We start from the raw sequence: 11,203 nt of genomic DNA, 5'->3' as shown, positions 1-11,203 counted from the left end.
TACCGGGAAACTATTGGAAAAAATATTAAATTCAAGACTTATAGCCTTTTTAACACAACATGGGAAAACTAACAACAGACAACATGGATTTATGCCCAATAGAAATACCCTAACTGCAACAGCTATAATAACGGAAATAATTGCAATAGAAAAAAGCAAGGGTAACCAGATCAATATAATTTTAAGGGATGTTTCTAAGGCTTTTGATAAAGTTGGGCATTTAGGCTTGAAATATAAAATATTAAAACTGGGACTTAACGAATACATGCTAAGAATATTGTGTAACTATTTAGATGATAGGAGAGCACAAATTCAAATTGGAAACTTTTTAGAAACTATGTTTAATCTTGAGAGTGGAGTACCTCAAGGAGGATGCCTTTCTCCAACACTATATACAATTTATACTTGGTATTAATAATTCCTCAACTCCACTTTAGTGTGAATATGTAATGTTTGCTGATGATATTACTCAAATAGTATCATACCCAGGAAATCAACTCAATTTATGGCACTCACGGTAAGAGCGATAAAAACATAAATGATTTGAGAAAAAATGGAAAATCAGGACAAATAAGAATGTAAATTCAAGATAATACCAATAAAGACAAACAAGTCCAGTAATAGTCGACCAGAACTATACCCATACGACACTGAAGGTAGATGCTTGGATTAAACTAACAAAAGAGGATATATAACATAAATTTAAAAGATAAAGAACGACAGGCAAGAATAAGATTATCAAAAATAAAACGCTTTAAGAACCTTAGCATTAATAACAAAAGAAAGATTTATATTGCCCCTTTGTCAAATCAATTATGGACTACCCACCCATCCCATTGAACACCCTTATAAAACGCATTGCAGCAGGCGATAACATAAAATATATGGCACTACATCAATAATGAACAGCTAAGGACAAGAGAGCAACCTCTTAGCAATCAATGTAGATATATACACAACAAAGCTGTAAATATTTGGAAAAGTGACTGAATCCTAACAAAGAAACATATCAAAACTGGAAAAATAAAATAGACAGGAAGAAGTAATTGAACCACCTCCTGCCTCAATATACACATTTCTACAAAAAACATTACTAGAGGAATAAAGATGAGAGTGACCAACCAGCTCCACTAAGAACCTGGCATACAGTGTACCTTTAGACTAACACAACTAACACTTAACTAACACCAAAAAAAAAAATGTGACTACCCTCCCAGTTACACAAGGACCTGGGCGGGCTCACTAACTCCAACAATAACAAAAATAATAATAATAAGCAGCATTATATAAATAAACCAATATTAATACAAAGGTCTGACGACCCAAGGGAGCAGAACAAAGACAAAACACCAATAAGAAAGATGAAGCGATCTGGTTGAGCCCAGATTCTTTCTACTCCTACTGTATTTCAGTTTCACCACCTTTTTCTTCAATTCCTAATAATCTTCTTTCACCTCTTAACTAATGACTTCGTATCGTATCGTACTATCTAGCCTAAACTGTTTAGCCTGACGTAGAGTTTTTTAATAAATCTGGTGATATGGAACCACACACAACCCCCCTTAACCTGGGATAATGCAATCAAATGGATAATTGCTAACTATTCTCAGAGATAATGCATTCAAATGGTTAGTTGCTAACCGGGGGCTGCGCCCCCGGACCCCCTGTGTTAGATACTGTATTTGGTCATGATGAATTGTTTATTAGACTATAAGAAATCCTCTTCCTTCTTGTATTGGCAAGGGGAGTTTGCTTTAACTTAGGTATGCTAGCCTAAGTAAAAATAGATGCCCCTTCCTTATTGGTGTTGTCGATGGCACAGCACAGCACAGCACCGTGCCTATGACGAAATCAACTTCATTAAACTCAACTCATACTTCAAATGCACCAAGAGAACTTGCACACCCGAATGGTAGACCGTCAGAGTCAATCAAGGGTCGATTTAATAGCATACTATACAAAATGATCCGAGAATCTGCACATACCGAGTGGGAGACGGTCGTGAATGCGTCCGCCCTTGTACGCTGGATGGAACTATTTCACTATAGTAAGGGGTAGGGGCACCTCGGTCATATTATACAACATACCAAAGAAGTTCCACACCCGCATGGGAGACCGTCAAAGTCAATCGGGGATCGATTTGATAGCATACCACAGAAACTTGCACACCCGAATGGGAGACCGTCAAAGTCAATCGGGGGTCGATTTAATAGCATACTACAGAAACTTGCACACCCGAATGGGAGACATTCAAAGTCAATCGGGGGGTCGATTTGATAGCATACTACAGAAACTTGCACACCCGAATGGGAGACCGTCAAAGTCAATCGGGAGTCGATTTAATAGCATACTACAGAAAGTTGCACACCCGAATGGGAGACAGTCAAAGTCAATCGGGGGTCGATTTAATAGCATACTACAGAAACTTGCACACCCGAATGGGAGACCGTCAAAGTCAATCGGGGGTCGATTTAATAGCATACTACAGAAACTTGCACACCCGAATGGGAGACCGTCAAAGTCAATCGGGGATCGATTTGATAGCATACCACAGAAACTTGCACACCCGAATGGGAGACCGTCAAAGTCAATCGGGGGTCGATTTAATAGCATACTACAGAAACTTGCACACCCGAATGGGACACCGTCAAAGTCAATCGGGGGTCGATTTGATAGCATACTACAGAAACTTGCACACCCGAATGGGAGACAGTGAAAGTCAATCGGGGGTCGATTTAATAGCATACTACAGAAACTTGCACACCCGAATGGGAGACAGTCAAAGTCAATCGGGGGTCGATTTAATAGCATACTACAGAAACTTGCACACCCGAATGGGAGACCGTCAAAGTCAATCGGGGGTCGATTTAATAGCATACAGAAACTTGCACACCCGAATGGGAGACTGTCAAAGTCAATCGTCGATTTGATAGCATACTACAGAAACTTGCACACCCGAATGGCAGTGAAAGTCAACGGGCTTCCATTGAATAGCATACTACAGAAACTTGCACACCCGAATGGGAGACCGTCAAAGTCAATCGGGGGTCGATTTAATAGCATACTACAGAAACTTGCACACCCGAATGGGAGACCGTCAAAGTCAATCGGGGTCGATTTGATAGCATACTACAGAAACTTGCACACCCGAATGGGAGACAGTCAAAGTCAATCGGGGGTCGATTTAATAGCATACTACAGAAACTTGCACACCCGAATGGGAGACCGTCAAAGTCAATCGGGGGTCGATTTAATAGCATACTACAGAAACTTGCACACCCGAATGGGAGACCGTCAAAGTCAATCGGGTGTCGATTTGATAGCATACTACAGAAACTTGCACACCCGAATGGGAGACAGTCAAAGTCAATCGGGGGTCGATTTAATAGCATACTACAGAAACTTGCACACCCGAATGGGAGACCGTCAAAGTCAATCGGGGGTCGATTTAAGAGCATACTTTACAAAATGATCCTAGAATCTGCACACACCGAGTGGGAGACGGTGATGAAAACGTCCGCCCTTGTACGCTGGATGGCACTATTTCACTATAGTGAGAGGTAGAGGCACCTCGGTCATATTGTACAACATACCAGAGAAGTTCCACACCCGCATGGGAGACCGTCAAAGTCAATCGGGGGTCGATTTAATAGCATACTACAGAGAACTTACACACGCGAATGGGAGACCGTCAGAGTCAATCGAGGGTCGATTTAATAGCATACTATACAAAATGATCCGAGAATGTGCACACACCGAGTGGGAGACGGTGATGAAAGCGTCCGCCCTTGTACACTGGATGGCACTATTTCACTATAGTAAGGTGTAGGGGCACCTCGGTCATATTATACAACATACCAGAGAAGTTCCACACCCGCATGGGAGACCGTCAAAGGGAATCGGGGGTCGATTTGATAGCATACTACAGAGAACTTGCACACCCGAATGGGAGACCGTCAAAGTCAATCGGGGGTCGATTTGATAGCATACTACAGAGAACTTGCACACCCGAATGGGAGACAGTCAAAGTCAATCGGGGGTCGATTTAATAGCATACTACAGAAACTTGCACACCCGAATGGGAGACCGTCAAAGTCAATCGGGGGTCGATTTGATAGCATACTACAGAAACTTGCACACCCGAATGGGAGACCGTCAAAGTCAATCGGGGGTCGATTTGATAGCATACTACAGAAACTTGCACACCCGAATGGGAGACAGTGAAAGTCAATCGGGGGTCGATTTAATAGCATACTACAGAAACTTGCACACCCGAATGGGAGACAGTGAAAGTCAATCGGGGGTCGATTTAATAGCATACTACAGAAACTTGCACACCCGAATGGGAGACCGTCAAAGTCAATCGGGGGTCGATTTAATAGCATACTACAGAAACTTGCACACCCGAATGGGAGACCGTCAAAGTCAATCGGGGGTCGATTTGATAGCATACTACAGAAACTTGCACACCCGAATGGGAGACAGTCAAAGTCAATCGGGGGTCGATTTAATAGCATACTACAGAAACTTGCACACCCGAATGGGAGACCGTCAAAGTCAATCGGGGGTCGAGCATACTTTACAAAATGATCCGAGAATCTGCACACACACCGAGTGGGAGAGGGTGATGAAAACGTCCGCCCTTATATGTTCGATTGCACTATTTCACTATATTAAGGGGAGAGGGTGCCTTCGCACACATATTTGGTGTGAAATATCTTCCGCCCCCCAGCGGAGCGCTTCGGCGCCTCTGCGAAGCAAAGCGCGGCATTCAAAAACAACAACCAAAATTGCCGTCGCTTTCCCTTCCCTGCCCTGCAATGGCTGGAGCAGCAGCAGAAGAAGAGAGAGAGAAAATAGTCTCATGGGGTCAGAGGAATGGCAGGGGAGCGCGATCTATGAATTTCACTAGCCAGGTCTGTCTCCCCACCGAACATTATTACTCTCTCGGCGCACATCGCCGCCACCACGGTTTCCGCGACAGCAGCATCATGATGTTGTGTCTACCAATAAGTCCCGAACAGGGTTATTCGGCTGTTCTCGAACAGTCAGGTTTTAAACTTGCCTAACAAACGATCAAACAACCTCCACTCTCGAGGTGCGGTACGGTGACTGTCCTATCGTCCGCCCCTGTATGCTGGATTGCACTCATTCACTATATTAAGGGGAGAGGGTGCCTTCACACACCTATTCTGTGTGGAATATCTTCTGCCCCCCAGCGGAGCGCTTCGGCGCCGGCGCTCTCTGCGCTAAAAGCCGGCATTCAAAAACAAATAAACCAAAGTTGCTGCCGCTTTCCTTCCCTGCTCCCTGCAATGGCTGGAGCAGCAGCAGCAGAAGAAGAGAGAGAGAAAGAGTCTCATGGGGGTCAGAGTGGTGGCAGTGAGCAAGTGATCTATGAATTTCACTCTTAGCCAGGTCTGTCTCCCAATTGAACATTATTACTCTCTCGGCGCAATAATGTCGCCACCACGGTTTCCGCGACAGCAGCAGCATCATACGTTAAGGCCTATTGTAAGTCCGAACTGGGTTATTCGGCTGTTCGCGAACAACGGGTTTTAACCTTGCCTAACAAACGATCAAACAACTCTACCTCGAGGTGCGGTACAGACTGTCCATCGTCCGCTCTTGTATATGCTGGATTGCACTATTTCACTATATTAAGGGAGAGGGTGCTTCACACCTATTCGGTGTGAATATCTTCCGCCCCCCCATGAGCGCTTCGGGCGCCTTCCGCGGCTAAAAGCGCTGCATTCAAAACAACAACCAAAGCTGTTGCCGCTTCCTTCCTGCCTCCCGTAATGCTGAGCAGCAGCAGCAGCAGCAGAAGAAGAAGAAGAGAGAGAGAGAGAAAATAGTCTCATGGGGTCAGAGGAATGGCAGTGGAGCGCGATCTATGAATTTCACTAGCCAGGTCTGTCTCCCAATTGAACATTATTACTCTCTCGGCGCGCACGTCGCCACCACGGTTTCCGCGACAGCAGCAGCATCATGATGTTGCGTCTATTGTAAGTCCGGAACCGGGTTATTCGGCTGTTCGCGAACAGTCAGGTTTTAACCTTGCCTAACAAACGATCAAACAACTTCCACTCTCGAGGTGCGGTACGGTGACTGTCCTATCGTCCGCTCTTGTATGCTGGATTGCACTATTTCACTATATTAAGGGGAGAGGGTGCCTTCACACACATATTCGATGTGAAATATCTTCCGCCCCCCAGCGGAGCGCTTCGGCGCCTCTGCGAAGCAAAACGCGGCATTCAAAAACAACAACCAAAATTGCCGTCGATTTCCTCTCCCTGCCCTGCAATGGCTGGAGCAGAAGGAGAGCGAGAGAGAGAATAGTCTCATTGGGTCAGAGGAATGGCAGTGGAGCGGGCTAATGGCGAGTAGGCTCGCGATCTATCAATTACACTAGCCAGGTCGCTCTCCCTATTGAACATTATTACTCTCTCACGTCGCCACTGCGGTTTCCGCGACAGCAGCAGCATCATCATGATGTTGCATCCACCAATTAGTCCGGAACCGGGTTATTCGGCTGTCTGCGAACAGTCCGGTTTTAACCTTACCCAACATCCACTCTCGAGGTGCGGTACGGTGAATGTCCTATCGTCCGACCTTGTATGCTGGATTGCACTATTTCACTATATTAAGGGGAGAGGGTGCCTTCACACACATATTCGGTGTGAAATATCTTCCGCCCCCCAGCGGAGCGCTTCGGCGCCTCTGCGAAGCAAAGCGCGGCATTCAAAAACAACAACCAAAATTGCCGTCGCTTCCCTGCCCTGCAATGGCTGGAGCAGGAGGAGAGAGAGAGAGAGAGATTTTAGTCTCATTGGATCAGAGGAATGGCAGTGGAGCGGGCTTATGGCGAGTAGGCTCGCGCTCTATCAATTACACTTGCCAGGTCTCTCTTCCGTTTGGACATTATTTACTCCGTCTCTCTCTCTCTCGGCGCACACGTCGCCACCCTACTAGTTTCCGTCACAGCATATGCTGCGGCCTTTCAGTCCGGAACGGGGCTCCCCTTCGCCTTGCTGTCTGCCCAACTTAGCGGACTTGCGTTGGCTGATCACCCCGTCTTCGCGTCTGTGCCGGCCTTCAATGCAGCGCCCAACCGTCTCTTGACCGAGATTCATTGCACTATTCCACGCGCAAACGGCTACCCTAAATGTGCATAGACAACGCTCATGGTTCAACACGACCAGGGCGCAGTCTGGGAGCCGAGTATACTAAAAAGAGAGTTTAGCAGCCAAAACTCGTCAAAGCACACGTTGGGTTACCCCATCACCTAACAACGATGATGGCGGTTCCCACCCGTGAAATACACAACCTAACCAATATTGGGCGACGATGGCGCTCATGAGCCCACGTCCCCACAAACAGTAAGAGAAAGAGAGAGAGGAGGAGATGGGCCAATGTCTTATGCCTCGCTGGGGCAAAGAGAAGAGAAGAGGAGCGGATAAGGGAGGAGATTGGCCAACGTGCGGTCCCTCGCCCAATGTCGGCTGCCTCGCTGGAGCTGGGTAAAGAGGAGAGGAGCGGATAAGGGAGGAGATTGGCACACACGGTGGCGCTGCCGGCGCCGAGGATAGCGAGAGAAGGTGCAGTTTGATCTGATCATCTGGTTTGCTATTTCTCTAAGGCCAACGTGCGGTCCCTCGCCCAATGTCGGCTGCCTCGCTGGGGCAAAGAGAAGAGGAGAGGATAAGGGAGGAGATTGGCACACACGGTGGCGCTGCCGGCGCCGAGGATAGCGAGAGAAGGTGCAGTTTGATCTGATCATCTGGTTTGCTATTTCTCTAAGGCCAACGTGCGGTCCCTCGCCCAATGTCTTCTGCCTCGCTGGGGCAAAGAGAAGAGGAGCGGATAAGGGAGGAGATTCGCCAACGTGCGGTCCCTCGCCCAATGTCGGCTGCCTCGCTGGAGCTGGGGCAAAGAGGAGCGGATAAGGGAGGAGATTGGCACACACGGTGGCGCTGCCGGCGCCGAGGATAGCAAGAGAAGGTGCAGTTAGATCTGATCATCTGGTTTGCTATTTCTCTAAGGCCAACGTGCGGTCCCTCGCCCAATGTCTTCTGCCTCTCTCTCAATCTCTCTCACTATTTTGGCCGCCGTGATAGGCGCCGCCAACAGCAGCAGCTACCTGGTTGATCCTGCCAGTAGTCATATGCTTGTCTCAAAGATTAAGCCATGCATGTGTAAGTACAAGCCGATTTAAGGCGAAACCGCGAATGGCTCATTAAATCAGCTATGTTTCATTGGATCTGTAAACCCACTTACTTGGATAACTGTGGCAATTCTAGAGCTAATACATGCAATTGGTCTCTGACCGCAAGGGAAGAGCGCTTTTATTAGTTCAAAACTGGTCGGGCCCCGGTCCGTAACCCACCTGTGGTGAATCTGAATAACTTCGGGCTGAGCGCACGGTCTCCGCACCGGCGCCGCTTCTTTCAAGTGTCTGCCTTATCAGCTTTCGATTGTAGGTTATGCGCCTACAATGGCTATAACGGGTAACGGGGAATCAGGGTTCGATTCCGGAGAGGGAGCCTGAGAAACGGCTACCACATCTAATGAAGGCAGCAGGCACGCAAATTACCCACTCCCGGCACGGGGAGGTAGTGACGAAAAATAACGATGTGAGTCTCATCCGAGGCCTCGCAATCGGAATGAGTACACTTTAAATCCTTTAACGAGTATCCATTGGAGGGCAAGTCTGGTGCCAGCAGCCGCGGTAATTCCAGCTCCAATAGCGTATATTAAAGTTGTTGCGTTAAAAGCTCGTAGTTGGATCTTCAAAGTTCCGACTGACGGTGCACCGCCCGTTTACTGTCACGCCCAACAGCGCCTCTGCCGCTCGCGACGGATGCTCTTCTTGGTTTAGTGCGTCCCGAGTGGCCGGAGAGTTTACTTTGAAAAATTAGAGTGCTCAGAGCAGGCTATTTGAATGGCCTGAATGGTGATGCATGAATAATGGAATAGGACCTCGGTTCTATTTGTTGGTTTTCGGAACCAGAGGTAATGACTAATCGAACAGGCGGGGCATTCAGATTATGCACGCTTAGAGGTGAATTCTTGGACCGCTGCAAGACGAACTGATTGCGAAAGCATTTTGCCAAGGATGTTTTCTACATCAAGAACGAAAGTTAGAGGTTCGAAGGCGATCAGATACCGCCCAGTTCTAACCATAAACGATGCCAACTAGCGATCCGCCGGTTATTCTACATCTGCGGGCAGCTTCCGGAAACCAAAGTCTTTGGGTTCCGGGGGAAGTATGGTTGCAAAGCTGAAACTTAAAGGAATTGACGGAAGGGCACCACTAGGAGTGGAGCCTGCGGCTTAATTTCTGACTCAACACGGGAAACCTCACCAGGCCCAGATAATCGAAGGATTGACAGATTGGAGAGCTCTTTTTCTCGATTCGGTGGGTATGGGTGCATGGCCGTTTAGTTGGTGGAGCGATTTGTCTGGTTAATCTGAGAACGTAATCTGAGACTTCTCTGGCCTACTAAGCAGTCGACGGATCTCCAGAAAATGGTGTCCAGTTCGCAACTTCTTCTTAGAGGGATAAGCGCAAATTTAGCCGCATCGAGATTGGAGCACAGGTCTGTGATGCCCTTAGATGTTCTGGGTCACATCGCTTACACTGAAGGGATCAACGAGTTTTCTCCGAGAGAGCGGGTAACCCGTTCAAAGCCTTTCGATAGGGATTGGGGCTTGCAATTGTTTCCCATGAACGAGGAATTCCCAGTAAGTGCAAGTCATCAGCTTGCGCTGACTACGCCCCTGCCCTTTGTACACACCGCCCGTCGCTACTACCGATTGAATGATTTAGTGAGGCCTTCGGACTGGCGCTCTTGGATTGTCGGCCCCGTTGCCCGCGAGGGTTTTCTGGGGTCGTCGCCTCGAGCTGACGGAAAGATGTCCAAACTTGATCATTTAGAGGAAGTAAAAGTCGTAACAAGGTTTCCGTAGGTGAACCTGCGGAAGGATCATTAACAGAGAGAAAGAGAACGGGGCGCTCTTAAAACTACTACTACTACTCTCCTGATTTGGGCGGTCTCGGCTCTGCTCTGGCAACTCCAGCAGCGAAAGAGGACAATCCCGGCCCCCGCACCAAAAATAGGTACCACCACGCTGTAGGTGGACCACACTCGGGAGAGAGCGCGAAGACCGGAGGAGGAGGACGGACGGGGCTTTGGACGGCTGCCCGTCCGTTCCTTACTACCGGCGAATAAGCCTCTTGACCCAAAAAGAGTGAAATTCAAGTGTCAAAAAACAACAACAAGCCGTCCGGCCAAACCCAAACCACAAACTTGGGCTATGTCTGTCAAACCCTTTCATTGAGACTCGACCTGTGATGGTTAGTCGCAAAAAGACCAAATGGCAAATACACAACTCTTAACGGGGATCACTCGGCTCGTGGGTCGATGAAGACCGCAGCAAACTGCGTGTCGGTATGTGAATCGCAAGAATACCAGATACATCGACAAGTTGAACGCATATTGCGGCGGCGGCAGCCATATGAGCTTGTCGCCGCCACTCCTCTACGAGGGTCGGAAATATACATCCATCGGTTGCTGCGAGTTCGGTGCCTGCTGACTGTCTCCCCGACACGAGGGTAACCCGAACCGAGCTTCCGCCTTGGGGTTTAATCGCCCGCGCTTTGCGCGAGGCGTGCCCTTAAAAACAAGCAAGCCTATCACTAGCAAGTCCATGGACTTGGCGCACCCACATTCAACCACAACAAAGCGACAGTTGTCGCCCTCGCAAATAACTGGAGGCGGCGCTCTTTTGCCTGCTGTCCACAGAGACACGAATGGCCGTCGGCCGCTCATGGCTGATGCTGCACATGTTCTAAGAGGCACTCCATCCCACGAAGAGGAAACGAAACCGGGTCGGATATCTTTTAAGTAAGCCCCGCCGGAATTTCGTCTATCACCTCGAAAAGAGTGCTTGGCATGCATTGCAGTGGAACCTAAATTGATGAGTGCGCCTGGGCCCGCAGTCTACCATGTAGTGGTGCAGGCAGAGAGATGAGAATGCTTGGGTGACGCCGTGCTCTTCCTCACGCGCTCCTCCACCCTCTCCCACGGTCAGACGCGGTGTGGGCGTTCTCTTTGAGAGTTCGCCACGAGTCCACGTCTATCTCATGACTGGGAGGGAGGCAGGGGGAGTTCTCTCTAAACGCGTTAAAGACGGTGTT

The 11,203-nt window shown here is 48.3% G+C and overlaps 1 non-coding gene across 1 annotated transcript; it reads left to right on the top strand.

Moving 5' to 3' along the window:
- Nucleotides 1-10,393: 10,393 nt before the first annotated feature.
- LOC121861938 lies at nt 10,394-10,556 on the top strand. The gene has a single exon (XR_006088136.1). It is a non-coding gene; the product is annotated as a 5.8S ribosomal RNA (ribosomal RNA).
- Nucleotides 10,557-11,203: the final 647 nt, after the last annotated feature.

The sequence above is a fragment of the Homarus americanus genome, unplaced genomic scaffold, assembly GCF_018991925.1.
Source record: "Homarus americanus isolate GMGI-L3 unplaced genomic scaffold, GMGI_Hamer_2.0 scaffold37638, whole genome shotgun sequence".
In the NCBI taxonomy this organism is placed as follows: Eukaryota; Metazoa; Arthropoda; class Malacostraca; order Decapoda; family Nephropidae; genus Homarus; species Homarus americanus.
Note: the sequence above shows the minus strand (reverse complement) of the source record. Positions and strands in the feature narration are given on the sequence as shown.